The 22,305-nt window shown below is 37.1% G+C and overlaps 1 long non-coding RNA gene across 1 annotated transcript; it reads left to right on the top strand.

Annotated features, from left to right (window-relative positions):
- The first annotated feature begins 9,326 nt into the window (after window positions 1-9,326).
- Window positions 9,327-15,663, top strand: LOC145664451 (uncharacterized). The gene is made up of 2 exons (XR_014127437.1): window positions 9,327-9,683; window positions 15,156-15,663. It is a non-coding gene; the product is annotated as an uncharacterized LOC145664451 (long non-coding RNA).
- The last annotated feature ends 6,642 nt before the right edge of the window (window positions 15,664-22,305 follow it).

The following is a 22,305-nucleotide window of genomic DNA, read 5'->3' as shown; positions in this document are numbered from 1 at the left end:
TCTCATTTACAAGGCTGAGCTCCAGTTGGATGCTGTTAAATGAAAGATAATCTCCAGTGGAGAAATTCAGTGATCTTGAAAATAAAGCAAGAAAAATGAATGAAGGAAACGAGTTGCAGAGTTAAATCTTTCACTGGTTCTATATTTGATATTATCCGTTAATTTCGTTCATTTTTAAGTTGTTGTTTATTGACACTATATTATCTCCTTTTCTCTTTGTGTCTCAATGTGTAAAATTTCACAAATCTTATACTAATCATGAACCCTACGTTATAATTGCAAGTTAACGGGAAATAGGCCTACTTTAACACGGATAAGTTCTTCATTACAAATAAATTTCCAATAGTTTGCATTTTCAAAAATTATTTAACGAATAATGAAATCAACAATTTCTTATTGCGAAGTAGTATTACGTATGAATCAGTAGCGCCGGAACCTAGGAGCTCACGCTTTGTTAGACCCCCAACATTTTCAGTGAGGGTTGGGTTCTTCCCTCCATACTTTTAATTGATTTACAGGTAGGACTATTGTTAACAGTTTCAAAACTCAGCGCAAAGCTTTGAGTTAGTTAAAAAAAATAATAACCTACCATATGTACTGCATAATCTATCCGTATGTTATTTGATACGCAGGTATGTATAGTTATTTGAACTAAGTAAACTTGTTTATATAATCCTCATTTGAGTTAATTATAAGATTAAGTAAGTCCCCAGACTGTTACCTTCTCATCAGCACCTCTGTTATCCGTATATTTTTTCAAGTGGCTGTGTATAGTTTTACGTGTGTATCATACAAACAAGAAGTACTGTGAGTACGAGTATCCAAATACTCCCTTTTGTCATTTCGTCGGCCAGCGTTTCACTCCACTTCTGCACAAAAATACTCTTTACGATTTGTGCTTTTAAGAGGTGAGACAACTTCATGCTGCTGTACTAGCTACTACCAGACGTAATTAATCTTGGAGAAGGCGTTAGTTGGGTTGCCTATCTCGCGGATTTTGTACATCAAGAATTTCTGTGGCCCACTGTACAAATAATAAGTTTAAGAAAAAGAACTTGTTTCACTTACCAACATTACTTTCAAATAGTATTTTTCTTAAATTAGATCCTCTATCTTTTGTAACTCATCTATTGTCCTTAATAGGAAGTTATCAGACACAAAACACGAATACTCGTTTTTGTTATCTGCAATTTCTTTATTCCGTTCTTCAAGTGTAGCAGATATGTTGTTTACAGTTTCCTGGAGCGATTGCAACGAGCGCTTCATCTCAGTCAGCATCAAGATTACTTTTCTTTCGAACTCATTACCTATAAAAAATAATATAAAGTACATATGATAGGATCGTACGTGCTGTACAACGAAAGGATCATATGTGTTTTTAATATACACTTTTAAGTATGTTTTTAAGCACGTACACGGAGACAACAGTTTATTCACCAAAGCTGTTGTAGTTCTTCTTGTTTACAACTTATAGAAGAAAAGAATAAAGTACACCATAACATACACATGCTTGCAAATAAATGAAAGCTAATACCAGAACACACACATCTTTTACTTGGTATATAGCCGAATCGAAGACACTTAAAAACTCTGCATTGTATCTAATTTGTACTTGAACCATTTACAGCTGGTTAGTGGCAAATGAAATTAAGATACCTATAACCAACGTGACTTCAGCTGCTCTTTAAATGTTTTATGTAGACTACTCAAAATCTAAATATGATTTTGTTCTGAGAAAAGGGCAAACTAAACATTCGAAAAGAATTATAGCAGGAAACAAAAACAGGCACCTAAGAAGCTTAGTTCCACCAATGCAATTTCGTTGTAAAGCCAGCCACAAAAGTAATTCCCTCCTAAGCGCTCTAATTCCATTACTTGGGTTCCAGGTCTTTTGCGGTTGTGAGAACGCCTAGACAGATGCAAACCAACTTACACGTAACTTTTATCGTCACTGAGAGCAGTTGGTAGCACTGAGTCAAGTCTGTATAGAAGTAAAGTTGTGAGTAGATGACGCACGAAACATTTCTCCATTCTGAGATCAATCTCTCTGGTTCAGAGCGTGTTGTCCAATGAACATCATATGTTAATCTCACTATTGCTGTGTATGTAATGTATTTTTTCATTATATAATGTATAATCAAAGAAATAAAAACACTAATCACATATGAATCAGAAAATGCTTGAAAGTAGCTGAAAATATTAAATATAGGACAACTTCTGGAAATAACTTTGTAAATGATTGCCTCCGTTGAGAGACCTTCTCCAATCTGCTCATTCCAACATCTTTCTGGAGGAGAGAAGATCTTGCTTATCACACTGAACATATATTGAAATTGAAACAAGAAAACTTGAAAAAGCTTCAGCCTGGCCGGGACTCGAACCCGGGTCCACCAAATAGAGGTTCAATGTGCTAACCACTTTTTTTTATTTCCGGAAAACATGTTACATGACCAAGCTATTTAGCATATCACATTGATGCTTGGTAGACGTGATATTGTCACTGAACAATGTTAATTTACAAAGAAATTGAATGGTACAATAACAAAGAAAAAATCAATTGTCAAATATTACCTGTAAAAAGCGAGCGAACAGTTGTTGTTCTTGAGATGGAGTGAAAGTCTTTTTTCTTACCCTGTTGAGATACTCTACATATAGGCGAGGATCACAATAAGGTCTGTATTGGTCTATAAAAAGAATAGTAGTACCAATTAACCAAACTACTGCCCGTCGTTTCATAGGAGGATACCACTGAAAGTCAGGGAAGAAGAGAATAGTAGATGTAAAGGCGGACGCTGGACAGCGGCAAATTAGTCCGAGAAAGCCGCATAGCCTCTGCCACACAGGTTGAGTGTCAACACAAGAAGTATAGCGATGCTCCAGAGTATCTATGTGCAAACACAAGTCACAAAGTTCGGATGTACTGCAGCCTATTTTAGCAAGTCGTACGTTGGTAACTACGAGATTATTCACAATGCCATACCAAACGTCCGTGGCTCGTCCCATGAGGTATGGTGCATGAATTGTTTTCCAAATAATCATCCAATTACGCTCTGGTGTTCGTTGCTGGCATAGGGGTATGACACTTTGAATAGTCGGCGCAAGTAACACAGTATAGAGGAGTTTTGGGGTCCAATGTTCCGGCATATCCTCAAAAGGCACTGTGGACCATGCGAGTGCTAACTGTAAAATATACGAAGGACACACATTTGGAAAGCGAACATATGCGGGATTGTTGTTAGGCCAGAGATGAGGCACCCAACAATGAAGCCACTGCGCTGTCTGTGGTGCCAATAGTTCAGTGTCCATATGCATCTTGGCTGTGGCCATATATAATGCTAGGCATCTGTGTCGGACACTAAAAAGATCAAAACCTCCTTGATTACGTTGAAGATAGAGCACCTGCCTTTTCACACGAAACATGTAAGTTTTCCAAATGAACCATCCATAGAGTGAATCAATTTGGCGCGCATATTTTTCTGGCAATGGATAAAGTCGGGCAGTGAACCATAACTTTGAGCTGACATACACATTTAAATATTGAATTTTCTGAGCAAGCGTGAGAGAGCGCAGGCGAGTGTCTGCCAGATGCATACGCAAAGTTCGAAGTAATGGGCTCCATACGTGATCATAGGAAGGAGTCAGGTCAGCTGTGAAAGGAACACCTAAAATAGTCTTATTAGTTGTGTGATCAAATGCTTGTAACAAATGTTCTGGTAACAAAGTATGAAAGTTGTTTACAGAAAGGATGGTTGTTTTCCGCATGTTGAGATGAAGGCCGCTTGCGCGCGAGAACAACTCCACTTGCTGTGACGCACACATGAGTTGTTGAGAGGTTGAGCAAGAAATAGTTAGATCATCCATGAAGGCAATGGCTGTTAATTGCCGAAAGGGATGAGTGTCGCCCGCATGAAGCGTCGACAATCGATGGAGTAAAGGCTCAAGGGCAAGACAAAACAGAAGACCTGAAAGCGAACATCCTTGACGAACTCCTCGAAGGAGTTCAAACGGTGGAAGAAGATGCCCATTTATTTGTAGCTGCGAGGTCGCTCCTGCGTATAGGTGACGTATTACAGATATAATTTGGGCAGGAAAGTTGTATCCTTGCAAGACCCTGTATAAATAGTCGTGTGACACGGTGTCGAAAGCTTTGTGGAAATCGCAAGCTAATAAACCTACTGGGAGTCGTTTAAATTTGAAATAGGCTAGAATATCTCGAATGGTTGCAAGAGCTGTATGGATGTTCCGTTCAGAATGAAGCGCCGTTTGAGCTGAACTGATGTAAGGTTGGACAATCTTCTTGATACGTTGAGTCATGATAGCAGTGAAGATTTTATAGTCTGTAGTGAGCAGAGTGATAGGTCGATAGTCAGCAACTCCAGTTTGGTTTCCTCCTTTGGGTATTAAAATAATGATTCCTTCGTGCTGATACATTGGACCACCTTGCAACAAAAAGTTATATATATTGCATAGGGTCGGACCTAGTAAAGGAAAAAATGACACATAAAGCTGGTAGATCAATCCATCTCTTCCAGGCGTCGTGCGTCGCTTGACCGTGCGGAGAACGTCCTGTATTTCTTGAACCGTGACAGGTGTGATAAGTTGTTGTCGTTCTTCATCGGAATGGCTGTGTGGAATGCTGGCAACAAAGGGATCTGACAACGAGGTATCGCATTGCTGAAGTGAGTACAGTTGGGTATAAAATTCCTGAAAATGGGCATAGAGTCCATCAGCTGTCGTAAAGGTTGTGCCAGTCGTGGACGTCACCTCTGTGATACATTGTAAATTTTGGCGTCGTAACCTATGTATGTAATGGTATAAGGAGATAGGTTCCGCAACCATTCTGCCTGGTGTCCCTTCGTGAACGCAGACACTGAGAGAATGTTCCAACTGTAGCTGTTTTAAGTGATGTTTCACTCGCATGATGGCGGCCATATTTGAAATACTGCTTGGTTGTTTCCAGAGATCGCATAAAGTGGCATATAAGAATTCAAAAGTTTCTCTATATCTCTGACGTTTTTGTTTGTCCATTCCTTGAAAAAACAAACGAATTTGGGGTTTGACAAAATGACACCACCACATATTTATATTCGGATAAACTGTCTGGGTACGTGTCCACTGTTCCCATCTATCAGCAAAGAGTTGTTGTATTACGTCATCAGTTAAGAGCTGACTATTTAATTTCCAAAAAGGACGACCATACAACCGGGGAATGTTCTGAGGAAATCGCAATATGAGCTTTAATGATGAGTGATCCGAAAAGCTCAAAGGTAAATTTTGAATGTCAAACACGCTAGAAAGGTATTCTTTTGAAATAAAACACATATCTAAGCGAGACTGAACTCGCGCCGACTTATATGTGGCTTGGTGATTATGATGAGTATGTAACCAAATATCAGCGAGACCTAGTTGAGTGACGAACTTTTGGAAAGCTAAACATGGATTAAAAATACCAGTTGTGTCCTGGGGGGACATAATACAGTTTGTGTCCCCGAGAAGAAGGAGTGGGTAACGTGTGGTGGGTAACAGTGATACAACCTCTTCCGCATAAAAGCGCTCGCGGGCCACACGTTGAGCTGTTCCAGAAGGCCCGTAAACACAGAGGATACACAACTTGTCTACGACACAACTAATCGCGCTACAAGACGAGGAGAGTTGTATGTGTGAAGCTACTAGTCCTCGTTTTAATAAAATTGCTGTACCTAACACGTTGGGAGCCACATTCATTATTGCTGTATAATTGTAAACAAAGGATAGATCACTAAAGGTCAGTTCTTGGAGACAATATGTCACAATCTTGCTCGAGTAAAAACTGGGCTAAAACCTGTTTATTGGCCATGCTACTAAGAGAATTAATGTTCAAAGTCATATATGAACGTCCGTTAACACTGCCTATCATCTTATAAACACATAAGATATAAACAAAAACATGTTTTAAAACGCCAATCCAAAGCAGTGACCCTTGTATAGACATAGCACCAAAACGTCCAACCGCCGTAACTGGAGGCGATTAATAGTAAACAGAACACAATCGTAACTCACCTGTTTATGTGTGTGAACAAGGCAAGAAATATTGCTCGGGAGTACAGGCTGTGGACCATGGAACAATCATAACACTAACCCCAATAATAATAAGAATAAAAACACTGCCACAGTGCGACAAGAAACAGAAGCACGTTATAATCACAAACACCTTGGATTCCTTCTTGTTGTGTAGAGCGCTTATCTAGACACAACTTCCGTACACCATAGACTCACAGTTAACATTCTGAAGGTCACCTTGAAACTCACGTTCTTTTGTTTTTCCTTTTTTAACATGTTTTACGGATAATATTGGAGAAACACTATGTACGGCACTACTCGCGTCACTAGAAGGTGGAGGGGAGAGAGAACGAGCCGACATATCCGTGTTAACGTCATGCTCATCCGCTAGTGCCACGGTAGTCTGTTCTGGAAGCACGTTAGGAGTAGGAGATAGGCTTCTATCACGAAGGTCGTGGATGCGATCGTCGTTGTTGGTATTTTGCATAGTCTGGTTCTTTTCGTCGTTAGCTTCCTTGAGTATGGTTCGAGGTTTTAGTACACTAGCCATAGTTTGCGATGTCAACATTAGCGGTGGAAATTCTGTGGCCGTAAGAGCGGGAGGTTCTGGGACGGAGTCCCGCGTATCATCCACACTGGGAACTAGGGAAATGGGATTTCGGGCAGGTCCCGAATTTGTTTCATGTAACGTGGACACTTTCCGAAGATCCGTCATCACTGCTGGTTCGATGTCTGGGTTCATTAAACGAGCTGGACGCCGGCGCTTAGGGCAGAAAGAGATAAGATGTTGCAAGGAACCACAAAAATGGCAAGTTTGAAGTTGACCTCCGTAAGATACACAGCATTTCACAGTATCAATAATGAGTCTGGTAGGAATGTGTTTTTTCAAGGTCATAGAAAACACTCGATTGCCATTATAGATACGTGTAGGAAAAATAGTATTCCATACTTCATGCTCAATTTTGAGTATGTCACCATAGTCACTTAACACTTGAGACACTTTCTCATCGGGATAATCGAAAGGGAGGTCCATGATCTTTACACGGGTAACATGTACTTGTGCATCCAGAATGTAAACATCACTGGTGGTCTGATCGAAATGGGTAAAAGACAGTTTTTCCGGTGCGTGGTCGAGAAATTGTTTATGTAAGGCACTAGTTTTGAATTGAATGTACATGCTGTAGTCCTCATTGTGCAATTGTAAGGCTTGAAGATCCTGGAATATATTCTCGAAATGTATACATAACCAGGAATATAAATCGGCTGGCGAAGGTCGTTTACTGCGCGTGGTTTTGTCAAAAACAAATTTGACTGAGTTTTTCCTATGTTCTTGCATTGCTGGTATCGAACTTGATTACAGTACTTCTCAAACACAAAACAAAAATCACTGAATTAGAGTGCACACACTAAATGTAAGAAAAACAAATTCACTTGCTTAAACAAACTTAGTAACACAGTTATTCGGAGCTGTACTTCCACACGTCCGCTCCGTTCAACCGTCTGTCACCACTCACCCAACGCGCCATATAATCTTTCACCCAAACCAACATCTAGTTAAAACCCACACAGCAAGGAATATTTCCTCAATCAAAAGAAAATATTTTCCTTGGTTTTCAAAAGGTTTTCCTTCTCTGAAGATTTCCATGCTGGTTTCCCCAATGTATTCCGAATATTTCCCAAAAATATTTTCCCAAAAATGTTTGTAAAACATTTTAGAAATTACCTGGAGTACATTTTGAGAATGCTTGCCGGAAAGTAAAACCAGGAAAATATTCACAAAATATATTAGAAATATTGTTTTGGATCTAATTTAATATGTTTTCACTGTTGAGAAGGGAAATATTTTCGAAATGATACTAAAAATGTTTTCCATATATGATACGGAAAGCAATCAAACGAAATATATTCCACATATTTAAAAAATGTTTTCTAATTCGTTATTTGTAATATTTTCTATTTTTACGAGAAAACGTATTAAATATATATTTTTAAAAACATTTAGAATATTTTAAAAATAAATTATTTCGTAATATAAGAAATATTTTTCAGAAATGTTTTAAAAAGGTTTACTTAATTTTTACAAAAGTATTTTGGTAATCTTCTCCTATAACTTAAATTAAGTATTTTCGTATGATATTTTAGTATTATTTCCAGAATATTTTATGGAATTTTGAATATAAAACTTTAAAACAGTTAAAAGAAAACATTAAAAATGAATAGAAAATGTTTTCCATTGTGTTTTGGAAGATATTTTGTGTCTTTAGTGAACAACATTTTCTGATATAGGTCTATTATAGAAACATTTTTACATGTTTTCAGAATATACTCTTCCGTTACTGGAGAAAACATATTCCTTGTTATATCTGAGAAGTATCCCAACTATATGCCGGAACTATTTTTTAAAATGTGTTTGGAGAACATTTAATTAACTACGGGAAGCATTGGCGTTAAATAAGCTTTCCGGGCTTAATCCTCCCCCGAAATTGTTTTACTATATTAAAGTAAATGAAATATCCTGCACAATTTTCACATTTTCAGGAATAAAGTTAGCAAAGATTCCCTCCACAAAACAAAATCGTAAATATGCCACTGAACAGGATGTGCATGTTTAGAACGTTAGTAGGAAAATAATGTATGGAAAATTTTCACAAATTGTAATAGAAATATTGTGTTGAATGTAATGTAATATGTTTTCAATGTTGAGAGCAGGGGTAAAAGTGGATCTGAAAAGGTTGGGGGACGGTAGGTAGCGGATGACGTCACGTCGTTCACCCTGCCTATCTTTGCCCATTGTAATTTTTTTTAGGAACTGGGTAGACGCCGTATATATTTTCTCGAGGTGGGGGTGGCGTCCCCCCGTACTTTTACCCCTAGTTGAGAGAGAAAATGTTTTCTAAGTAACACAAAAAATGTTTTACATACATGATAAAGGAAACAGAATAGGCCTATAAACAGAATAAAATGTTTTCCAACATGTCATTTACATTCTTTTCTATTGTTACAAGAAAACATATGAAATATAATTTTTAAAATATTTCGAATATTTTAAAAATAAATTCGTTCGTAAGATAAGAAATATTTTTAAAACTCCTATTAATTTTGTATGGAAATGTGTTTGTTATCTTGTCCTGTAACTTAAATGAAATATTTTCATGTAATATTTTAGAATTATTTGCAGAATATTTTATCGAATGTTGAATACCAATCATTATACTAATTATAGCAGCACCAAAGAAATATATTTGTTAAAAATTTGAAATTTATGATATCCAGTGTGTGAGATTGCTAATTAGCATCGCTACATCAACCGTCATTTGTTTATCAAAGGTACCAGCATTCCTTGCGCGCTATGTTGAATTCACAAGTCAAGACAAGAAGGAATATTTAAAAAATAAATAAATAAAATAAAATAAATCTCACTATATTCAGTCATGTTGAAGAAGATATCTTTATATAGAAAAAGGGTTATAGTTAAGGAGCCAGGAATTATTCATTGAATATCTACCTACTTAAAAAGTTGGTAATATACCCAATTTTAATTAGTTAATGAGTGATTTGAAATTAAAGAAGACTTTTCCGAAGTCGGAGGCACACCTCAACTCTGTTAATAGTGAAGAAGAAAGAAAGAAAGACAAGAAAAGTCGGTAAGTATAACGATTACATAAAATAATTTAGTTTTATTGTCTTTATAAGTGATTGAGTGTCTGTATAGTATACATGAAGCTGCATCAGTTCCCGAATAAGCAGGACGCTCATACTTTTAGGGATTATTCATTGAGTATGTACGAACTTACAAAGGGGGTAACAAAGCGACTTTTATTTACTTATCGACTGATACGAAAATAAAAAAGAACGTACCTGTACTTTATATCTGCATATCTGCATGTGTAGTGCCCTTGTACTTTATCTATGACTATGTGTGTGTGGAGGGGGGGATTTAAGGCATATCGCATGTCTTGTGCACATGGGTACTTCTTATATTGCACTACGTAGAAAATTTATGGTATTTCATGTAGAAATGGTAATAGAACACAAGAAACGCAGATCAGGGTGTTCTCATGTATACTATGTATTATCGAGAAATTTATGTTTACAAATTAATAAAGGTATGGGATGCTAGATTTCTATTTTTCATCTCTATACATAAAATACCGTGAAGGTTTACTTTTGGCTCACCAGTCGAAATAATTGCTGAAAAATAGATTCTTTTAATAATTTTCTTTTTATTGTCGGATTGAGTATAGCCCGCTCCCCCCAATGATTTTTAACGAATCATAGTGATTCTAACGATTCATACTAGTTCATAATGAATCGGAATCGCATGTTATAAAGATTTAAGATGTAAATCTTGCGGTAAGGAAGCTTTAGTATAAGTAGTAGTAGTAGCTTTAGTAGCGGTAGTAGTAATAGTAGCAGTAGTAGTAGTAGTTAGTAGCAATAGTAGTAGTAGTGGTGGTAGTTAGTAGCAATAGTAGTAGGAACGGGTTAGAAGCCCCGCAGGGGTTGGTTTGGTTCTGTTCTCGATATAAGTAGTAGTAGTACTGACTCTTCCAGTTCCGGTGACAAAGAACTGGGGGGAGCGGGCTATACACAAGCCTTATTGTCTCCTAAAGATTTGCGCTAGGCGATTTGAAATACGTCACATGGAATAGATAAAATTCAAAAGGAGCGTCAGAAGTAATTGTCGAAAAAGTATAGTTATTCTTTTATGATTTGCGTATATATATACGTTGCCGGATGTATGACGTAAAAACTACAGTGCAAAAAATATAAATCAGCCTGTACTACGTGTAGGGATGTAGAACACAGGTTCCTCTTCCCATTTATCTGTAATAAAGACAGAAATCAACGTGCCCTGCGGGGCTCTAACCCGCCTTCACTTGCTAACGCTCGCTCGGCAATACTATGTGAATTAAATATTTTACTTTGATACAGAAAAGAAACATCTATTAACCTATATGGGGGACATGTGTTCTAGAAGCTTCCCGCACCAATACTGTCTGAGTCAGAGCATTGCGAAGTTGGAGGTCAGCAGGAGCGAGGGGATGCTTCCAAAGGGAAAATATGCGGGCAAGTCTTTACTTTAGTCAAGGCAGTGACAATGACCAATTGATCTGAACCGGTTTCTGCAGTTACAGTTCCCAAGAAGGAAAGAGAAAACAACGTGCCCTGCGGGACTCTAACCCGCCTTCACTCGCTAATGCTCACCTCTGGTGCTTGGGGTCCCGGGTTCGATCCCAGCCCCCGCCAAGTGAACTTTGTGGTGAACAAACACCGTGTGCGTGGGTTTTCTCGGGGTTCTCCCGTTTCCTCCCACTTTCTTCATTTCACCATTACATTCATTTCTCATAATCATCGTCTCCTTTAGCCTAACCGGCATAATCGTGGGACGTAAAACTAAAAGATTTCATTTCATTTCATTTTTCGCTAATGCTCATTCGGCAATACTATGTACTGACATAATATCACTGCCTTGTTCAAAGTAAAGAGTTTAAAAAGATGCGTACATTACCATTTTTATGACAGGTTATAATGATTCTGCGTGCAGTTTTACTTCTGGTGTGCCACTCGAAAGCAGTGTTTGTTTCAAAAGTAATGTTCCGGGGGCATTGCTCGTGCTATTCTAGTTATTATTATAAACGTATTATTTTGGTCTGCTCCGGGGAGCCACTGCCCTCCCAAAGACAAGTCTGGAAGAAGCACTGCTCGAAATACTTAGTGAAATATAATTCTTTCGCTACTTTCCTTCTTGTTGTCTATTTAATGATTTTCGCCAAGCGACGTATAAATTTTTCACTTATAAATTCAAGGCGACCGTCAGAATTAATTGTCGAAAAATTACAATTCTTTTACGATTTGCGTATTTATACTGATTCCTGATGTGTGGATAAGAAGCCCAAAAAATACAAACCAATCTGTGTTACGGGGCTACTAAAAAGCACGAATGCCATCTAACCGAGTCAGGGAGGGTGAAGGCGGGGGGGGGCCGAGGGGATGCTTCCGAAGGGAGTAGGCACGTACATTTCTATTTTGGTGACGGGATAATTGCGCGTATATTACCATTTTAATGACGTATTTACGACTTTTTTTTTCACGGGAGAAGGGCTTGGCTAACTTTGTTCTCCAAGATAATTCATTTACTTTAATATAGTAAGTACAATTTCAAGGGGCTTAAGCCCGGAAGCCCCCCTTAAATACACCAGTGGGTTATAATAATTCTTGGGTTCTCTCGAGCAGACGTTTACGCCGAGAACAAAATTTATAGATAAAATATGATGTGAAATATTTTTCGTGAAGGAATGAGAAGGTTAATGTAAGTTATTTCTATCATTGCACAGCTTATTGAAATGGATTTTGAATGCAAATAGGGTAGAAGTAAGCGGCGGGAATTTCCGGTTCATACGTCAGTTGTGAACATCTGCGATGGCCGTAATGTAAACTTTTTTTTTTTTAAAAGAATTGTGTAATAAAGAGAGAAGGATTATAAAGTTTCTACAGTCATGGTATGGTGAAGCGCGTAAAATCAACTGCGCAAAGTGTGGAAAAGATTTATTCAAGAAGAAAAATTCAGAACAGAGGCAATAGCCCTACATACACTATTTTCTGTCGTAAAGGTAAGAAAGAAAGGCGGTGTAACACTCGTGTATTAGCTGTGAAAGGTATTTTTTTTTTTAGGATCGAAATTAAGTGTTTTTGAAGATAAGAATAATTACAAATATTGTAAATGTTTTTGCACCATCCTCGTTTATGCGTGCCCCCCTGCTGTGCTTCTGCCCTGACTCAGATAGCATGCGTGCTTTTTTACTGGCCACCTAACAGAAGTTGTTTCGCTTTTTCTTTTAGAGCTCCTCATTTAGTACATAGGGGGGCGCGGTTGCTCAGTGATAGAGCGTTCACCTCCGGTGCTTGGGGTCCCTGGTTCGATCCCAGCTCGTGCCGTGTGGACTTTCTCGTGGGTTTTCTCGGGGTTCTCCCGTTTCCTCCCACTTTCTTCATTTTTCATTATCACCGTCTCCTTTAGCCTAACCAACATGATCGTGGGATATTAAACTTAAGGATTTCTTTTCGTTTAGTGCATGTTCTGCAAAAAGAAACCGGAAGATGCAAGAAATGCGTCAAAATTTGGTAAAACAGTCTGCTTGAGTATTACCTAATTCTGCCTGCAGGTTTACTATTGGCGTGCCGCTCGAAATAATTGTTGAAAAATTATAATTCTTTCGCTAATTTTCTTATTTTCTCTTAAATGGTTTGCGGCAGGCGACATGTAAATATTTCACCTGGCATATATAAAATTAAAGGGGGCCATCAGACTAGATTTGCCGAAAGATTACAATTATTCTTTTGCGATTTGCGTATATATATATATATATATATATATATGTGTGTGTATTGTATTGTGTTCAGGGTTTGCCCAATTGGGCCCAGCCCGGAAAAACCCACCTAGGTTTTTGAGCTTTTCGTTGGTATATTATTGGTGCAATTAAGGTGATCAAGTGATTGGAAGTGGTTCTTATTAGATTTTGGACTTTCCTTGGGCGAATTAGTTGCTTTCGCGCTAAGATATACAACATTCAACGTAAGACCCGAGGGCGCGGTGGCTCAGTTGTAGAGCGTTCACCTCCAGTGCTTGGGGTCCCTGGTTCGATCCCAGCTCGCGCCGTGTGGACTTTGTGGTGGCAAATACCGTGCTCGTGGGTTTTCTCGGGGTTCTCCCGTTTCCTCCCACTTTCTTCATTCCACCATTTCACTCATTTCTCATTATCACCATCTCCTTTAGCCTAACCGCATAAACGTGGGACGTTAAACTTAAAGATTCCATTTTTTTCAACGTAAGGCCTTTATAAAGTTGTGAATGCACTGAATGCATTAAAAAAGCCGTACCTTAGATTCAGAGTGGAAAGAATCAAAGAAGTTGTCATTTGAAGAGGGATACACTATGTTTAAATTCTTGTAAAAAAAAAAAAAAAAAAAACTTTCTTGCGCCCTTTTTATTTTTTCTTCGCTTTAAATACATACTATTGTGCCATGAATACTTCTCAGAATCATCTTCCTGTAAACTTTATTTCCCAAAAGCATGTACTACAAGCGCTGTTATAACATTCAAAACACTTTGAAAATCCTTATTTTAGCAAAATGCGCAATTTTCCCATCTTCAAGTGACACGTTCCATTTAAGTGTCCGTGGAAGAGAGAGTTGAACATGTATAGAGTATATTTGAAGGGTAAGGGGAAAATAGAAGGAATGTCACAAAATTGTATTTTTAAGAAAACGGTGTTTTAATATTGAAAACCTCGTGAAAAGGCATAGGCTTAATCAAATCTTTTGCCTGTTTTTACATAGATATTTTTACATCTACGGATGCATATATATATATACAGGCAAATAGTACCAAAAGTCACCATCTCATAGGACAAAGTACCCAATAAAGCACACACATGGACATTCCTTGTTTTTTCCCCTTACCTTTCATTTCATCCTTTTACTGAATTGTTCTGTCATGTTGGTAGTTTTCTTGAGCATTTCATGATTCATTCCTATATTCGCGATTTTTTGTATTCTTTGCAATGCAACGTATCAAAATTATTCATTTGTATAAGGCAAAATAATATGTATGGCCTGCTCCGTGGGGAAAGAAATCAAGCAAGGTAGCGGTCATCAAGGCCTTAGTAACCACCTCGGCATTCACCTGGTACGACTGAGGGAAAAAGGATGATCGGGTCCAGATTTGAGATCAGAGCATTCGGAATGAGACGCTAGTTCTTCATCAACTCAAATGCTGCCACATGTTTTCAATTTTTTTTTTTTTTAAATAGGTTTAATATTTATAAGATGCTATACTTTTTAAAAAAAATGTGTGACCGCTTCAACATGTTACAACGTCCGTAAATAAGCTACAGTCTGAGGTATGTCACTTTCAGCTGAAGCTGTTGTCTTCCTTGCCGTTTACATTTTCTTCAGGATGTTACTTTTGTAACACAATATTGTCTTCACAAGCTGCTGTAGGTCCTACACAAACATTTTAAATATTTTTGTAAGTTTAAGATGTAATAATTGATCTTTAATCATTCCCTGCTGTTATTATGTTATTAAACGCTGCCTATTATTTTTATTTTCAGAAACTGTGTAACACAAGAGAAACGTAACTAACGATGAGATCGCGTAGATTATTGGGATTTGGCTTCAACATGTCATACAGAGACGAACAAGAAGATCAGTTAAGAATTCAGCTGCAGTTCCACAGAACTTTAACTGACAATTCGCAGCGTCGAATTTATAGTTAGTTGTGGTAATCAAAAGTGACATTATAAAGAAGCAAATACGTTTTCTGGTTATTCAACAATGTGATATTTCTTGAAAGTTGCAAAAAGTGACATTTCGTGAAAAGATCTATTCCCCATGCGCCGTAGATTTGTAGAACATATTTTCAGCAACATATTTTACATAAATATTGTTGTTGATTTTTTTTTAATTAGTGTCAGTGACATAATTTTCTAGAACAAGTGTTGAAGATTGTTCTTAATGTGATATTTGAGAAGATTGTTCTTAATGTATAGAAACAAATAATACGAGCAGCATGAAGATGCTGCTGAAGAGTATTTAAATAAATAATGCCAGAATAGTGTACATTTATATTTTTATTTAACTACTAACCGATATAAACTTATATAGATGTATATTTATTATAGTGTACAGTGTAAATTATAACTACATAATGTTAGCTTGCTCTCATAATTTTAAGCTGCTTTTATTATTATTATTATTATTATTATTATTATTATTATTATTATTATTAACTCAAAATCTTATTTACACACAGAATGCTTCAGGGTGTTCCACTGCTACTACTGGTATGTGGCCACGCCGTCTATGTACGTTGGGGTGTCTTATGTGATGTTGCGAGGTTCAGACTGCAAATTAGAGCCTTCACAATCATCGCGTGCCAATTTACAAAGCGGCTATATTGGATTTATTATTTTTAAGATAGGAAAAGGATTGCCAACAATTGTTTCTTGAAATGGATGTCTAAACTTCAATCCTTTTCGTATTAAAAAAAAAAAAATCCAATACAGCCGCTTTCAAAACTGGCAGGCGACGATTGTGAACACACTGATGTGCAGTTTGAATGTCGTAAGTCACATAAGACACCCCAACATATATGCACGGCGTGTCCACATACCAGTAGTACCAGTGAAACACCCAGAAACATTTTGTGTGTAAATAAGAGTTTGAGTTTAAAAAAAAATGCTTAAAATTATGAGAGCAAGTTAACATTACGTAGTTATAATTTACACTGTTTATTATTATTATTATTATTATTATTATTATTATTAGTAGTAGTAGTAGTAGTAGTAGTAGTAGTAGTAGTAGTAGTAGTAGTGGTATTTTATTTTTATTTTGTTTTTAGTTATTTATCTATTTATTTATTTTTTTGATCTGAGTCTGTGGGCCGCAATGGTTCCTCGTCATGAAGACAGAGTGAGGCAAAGACGTCTAAGCAGGTAAAATTGTACAGAAGAATCTTATGTTTTCTTCCAGCTGCTATGTCACAGCCTGGCCGCCTTGTTTTCAACCTACTATTTGTTCCCAGCAAGAAGCCGTTATACCGTATATGCAGAGTGACGCAAAAGTCCGGAGCCCATAGGCCAACTCGGTTACTATTGCAGGTATGGAAACACGGTAAGATATGTAAGGACTCTTTTAAATTCCAGCAACACTTTTGTTTTTGTACTAGTGTACCGCTCAATAAAGAAAATGCGTTACCATACATCATGTCGGGATACACGAATGAAAGAATGTGTGGTTTGAAATTAGCTACACCGAGAAGAATTGAAAGGAGACACAGTGAAGGATAAACATGCAAATGCAACATCCACGCCAGAGGCGTAGCAACCACGGTGTTGAGGGGGGGGGGGGGGAGCAGATACGAAGGACGCGAAATTGGGTCTTGCACTATATTTTTCATTGTGTCTTTCCGTTCCCTTTGGTCCAAATAATTTCAAACTTTCTTTCTTTCATTCGTTGTTGTCCAACAGTGGCAGCGTTGTACTTTTCGTTACTATTGGGCGGTATACTAATATAAAAACAAAACTTGCTGCATTTTAAAAATTTCCTTCTGTATCTTACCTTGTTTTCGTATCTGCAGTAGTAACCGAATTGGCCTATGGGCTTTGGGTTCTATCATGTACAGAAAATATTCTGTAAATATTTTGTCATGTACAGAAAATATTCCCTAAATATTTTGTCATGCACAGAAACTATTCTTTAAATATTTTCTGTGATGTACAAAAAATATTCACTAAATATATTTTGTCATGTAAAGAAAATATTTTGGCATATGTAGGAAAATATTGTCTGCGTTATTGGTAAATAATTTTAAAATATTCCATGAGAAACATTTTAAAAACCATTCCGTTAACATTGTATAAAACGTTTCAAATACTTTTTCAGTAATGTTTGGAAATCGTACAGAAAACATTTTTAGGAAAACTTTTCTAACGGCGTATAAAATATTTCTACAACGTTTTTGAGTGTATTTAGAGAATATTTTCAGTATTATGTGGAAAATGTTTTCAACAACATATGGAATATATTTCCTTAAGGGAAGTAGGATACATTTTCTGAAGGAAAATGATGGCACGTTTTAGAAACGTTTTGAAAATATTTCATTGCTGTGTGGGAATCGTTTCATGTAAAAATAAAGAAGATACTCAAATATAACAAAAACAAATATAAACAAAATATAAATAAGAAAATATAAGCAACTCGTGTGAGTGTCTTAATGACTTACTCGAGATTTCCTTGTTTAACTCAAAAACAAGTTATATAGACGTTCCTCAATGAGGAAAATATCACGAAATGTTCTTCAGCTTGAGGCTACGCCATTGGCAGAGCCATAATTTGTGGAGGCAGGGGCCAACAGCCTCCCAAAGAAGCTCCTCGCCGTTAGAGGGGGCCCATTCTGAGACAAAATTTTCTTACTCCATATACGATAGGAACATGAAATTAGAACTGAGCATCCAATAGGGTCGCTACATTCCATAAACAAAACAACACACAAAGGGTAAATAGAACAAAAATGAGTCTTGGATCAACTTCAGTAAAAAATGTATATTCTTAGGGGCTCTAGAAATAATATTTATTCGTATGGCTTCGAGATTTATCAATATTGTCCCATTAATAATTTTGTCAAGTATGGAATGGGACCAGGAGTAACTAACGGAACCGCAGACCTTGCCGTGCTGGAGGGCCCACAAACTCCGGGAGGCCCATAAAGAGTAAGAGAAAGTTGGAAAGAGGAGACCCAAGAATAAGAACAGCTTTTTCTAGGGGGCCCAAATAAGCTTATTAATGCTTCGCCCCCCTCAGAAAAAATCTAAGTTACGGCGTTGGTCATCGATTGCAGGGATTGTCCCGATTTACATTACATTTCGTCTTTTACACAACTTCCAAAGAAGAAAAGACGACAGAAATTATTTTCACATTCTTTAAATTGCACCAACATGTATAGAAATCTACAGTTCTATGTTTATGTTCCATAACTACTAGTTTATTTTCTTAGGTTCATATGAGGAATTTGTGGCAAATTGAGGCCACATGATCATGAGAGGCAATCCACTAGGGGTTCGATTCCTCTGAAGAGCAAGGTCGGGATCTTAACTGTCCTCAGTATTTCTATGTTCGTGTTCCTGTAGTGTTTGGAATGCGTCGAAAGGACATGAGGTGCAAGTGGCGAACAATACTCGGTTTGGGGCGATTTGTTTAAAAGAAATTGTAAAAGAAGGGAACTCCCATTGCAGCTACTTGGGTTCATTGGTGGTCTGAATTTTTCAGGTACTTTTTTTTAGTGTTTTTTACTCACCTTAATGTAATCAAATCACACATATAGGCGATTTAACATATTTTGGGGGAATAATTTTGTGTTTCATTGGCGTTTTGTCGAGTCAGAAGATGCTGTCTACAATGCAGTGAGCAAAGAGGGTCGGTGGATCAGAGTGCGTCGTAGTGAGTGGTGGGTCACGGTGGGTGGTGTGTCGCAATGAGTCACGGTGGATGGTGGGTCGCAGTGGGTCAAATGCTGTTCACTTACGACCCACTGACCGATTCCAACTCTGGATTTGACCCCACAGAAAATGGAAGACCAAAAACTGCATGTTCACCATATTTTATTCTTTTACTTCAGGCAAGGGAAGAACACGCGAATAGTGTTTGTGATTTCTACTCTCCTCAATGTTTCTGTGTTTTTGTCCCTCTTCTTAAAGAGTTAGTGGAAAAGTTGCTAAAGTGAGTAAAATGAGTAAAAATTGGAAACAAGATACTGAGGAAGGTTCGTTAAATTAATTAACTTAAAAAATAATCCAGTGTCCTGAAACACCAGATTCCAATCAATATAAGTATCTGCAAAATGCCGTCTCGTAAAAAATCAGGGCCCAAGGCTAGGGCATATGGCAGTGCCTCCCTACATATGAGTTGTCAATTTAAAGTTGACTTCTCTGGACTATTCTTTCTGCATAATACTTTACTATTTTATCATGACTGAAATTAGAAAGTTTCAGCATTATTACACTGGAATCGTAAAAGTGTGTAATTACTGAATTCACTAAAGCTCCTTTTTTCCTTCTCCCAGAACAGTGATTTCTTAGAGTAGTGGTTTAAGCATTAGTTTCGTAATGTTGGAGACGCGAGTTCGATTCTGTGTGTAGCAATTCAGTAATTTTTTACGATCTACAAAACCGGTGCTTCTGATGTATCCCAACATGAAAAATATTCTATTTCTCTGGGCCTAAAAGTTGAGACAACTTCCTTTACAGGTGAAACGCCAATAACACAAAATTACGTCATCTATATCAACCTTCGTAACTGTCTGGCAAGTAACGTATTTGGACAAGAATTGATGAACACATAAGGGCTAAACACGTCCTTACTGCTGTAGTATGGGCCAAAAATGAGTTCCAAGGAATTGTTCCTAGCTGTGCACAAATTGCTAATAGTGATCGAACTCACAATAGGGATCGCTAGTCACGAGAATGAACCTATTTAAGATGTCACCTCACCTTTCTACCTAGAAGGGCGAAACAAAATGCATTACTGTTATCAGCTAACAAATCTTTATATTCAATTTCTTGTCATAAAATGATAATTCTATCTGTAAATCCGTAAACGTAATAATATTATTGCGTTCATGTGTAAACCTAAGAAACATCTGACATACTCTATCTTTTCTGTTCCTATGAACACCTTCGATTATGCTACTTTTTCTTTCCATCGTGGTAATAATAATAATAATAATAATAATAATAATAACAGGGTTGGGTAATTACGCGTTAAAAAAGCTTTTCTACGTGATGCGTAAAAGACGCGTAAAAACGCGTAATTTACGTAAAATACGTACAGTACGTAAAAAATTAGAAACAGGTCTAGAAATTAAAAGAAAACGTTCTACACGCTAAGCTTTAAAAAAATTCTTCCTAAAATTATATGGAATCTAGCTGGATTTTGCATAACTTAATGCGTAAGCATAAACTGGGAATTTTGTATTGGCTTTGTAAAGTAGCATTGTATAATACGGTTCGCATGCGTGACTGTTCAAAACCCATTTCATCATGTTTCATGTTTTTAACCCTCTGTAATCTAGAGAAGTTTTATGGCAGACAAGCCGTGGGAGAAATTATTGTGCAATACAACAACAATGGTAAGCCTTCGTGGTTCCCATTTGTGACGACTTTCTGCAATGTCTGAGAAAAGAATCACGAACAAGTAGAGGAGTTCCTTTTGGAAAACCTCTACCCTTCAGGAATAACTAGCCACCAGCAATATCGGGGAAAATTTGAATAACTTACCCTAATAGCATTCAATATCCTCAGGATGTCCAATGGGATATTTGCGATGTCCATGCGACATCCCACGATATCAGCAGGACGTCCTGTAGCTGTTGATCAGACGGCCGAATGTCCGCTTCATGGATATCACATGGACGTCCCGCGAGACGTCCGTGTGATGTCTGCGAGACGTGATTTGTACATCGCGATGGGACGTCCGGTGGATGTCACATGGATACCTCAAATCGCCTAGCTGGACGGAGAAGGGAGGGAGCACCCTTTGCCCTTCCTTATATTACTAAACGAAGATATAAATGTCCTTTATGATGCTTGAATACCCTGCTTCCGAGAGACGGAATTTCCATTGTCAAGAGTGCTAGTTGAATGTCCATCCAACTATGACTCCTAATATGAAGTCCGTCACTCGGAAGCAGGACATTTCCCGCACCATAATGGAAATTTAATTAGATCTTCATTTAGTAATAAAAGAAAAGACAAAGGGTGCAAACAATGAAATTTCTGTAATACTTATGTAATTAATTTCGACGTAGCATTCTAGTGGACGTACTAATTCAGAACAGAGAAAAAAGTTTCTAAGAAAACTGACTTAATCATACCAGCTTCGTGGAAATGTGGTGTTATTATATAATATACCAAAAGATAAAAAAAAAAATAGTTGCGGGTTCAAAATATATGTCGTGATAAACCACGAAAGCAGCTCTGCAACCATACGCCCAATGCATTTCCATGGCTGAGCGAGAATAGTGAACGGTTTTTTAAATTTTAGTTTAGTGTCGACAGGATTTTAGTTTGCGAACTATGTCACCGGTACCGAATCCTATCAGCTGCGCAACAAAGTTACAGATAATTAATGAAGAGAAACGGAACAATCAACTATCAGAAGATTTTATATATATATTGTACAGTATGTAATACTTATTAATTGAAAAATTGATTGAAATTTTGTTTTCAATTTCATAATTTACATTGAGGCTAAAAACCAAGTACAGTAGATTTTCTTTCTTTATTTCAATAAATGCTAAAACTTAGCTAAATTACTGAGTACAATCATTGCTTCCACATAGTATTATTTACATATGCAAATAATGACACAAACACAAAATATGACATACATCACAAAAGGTTTCTTTAGTATAAAAATAAATGCAACATGAATCCAAGAGACTGGTTCTCAACCTTTTCAATTCAACACCTCGATTACCAAAGTTGTTGAAAACAATGCAAAATTCTGAGTGAATTTCAAAACTTACAAAAAAGCAGTTACATACAGTACCACTACGCACTGAATCTCATAAAAAGTCTAGTAATTCAAGTTTAATCCATGTAAATCCTACACTTCCATTAAAAATAAAAAAGAGGATATGTAACCTCATAAAAGGTTATACCAATGTCTTTGCCTTGAGCGATGAATGTTAAAAAAAAAAAAAAA

This window comes from Thermobia domestica, chromosome 11 (assembly GCF_964235325.1).
Source record: "Thermobia domestica chromosome 11, izTheDome1.hap1.1, whole genome shotgun sequence".
Classification (NCBI taxonomy): Eukaryota; Metazoa; Arthropoda; class Insecta; order Zygentoma; family Lepismatidae; genus Thermobia; species Thermobia domestica.
Note: the sequence above shows the minus strand (reverse complement) of the source record. Positions and strands in the feature narration are given on the sequence as shown.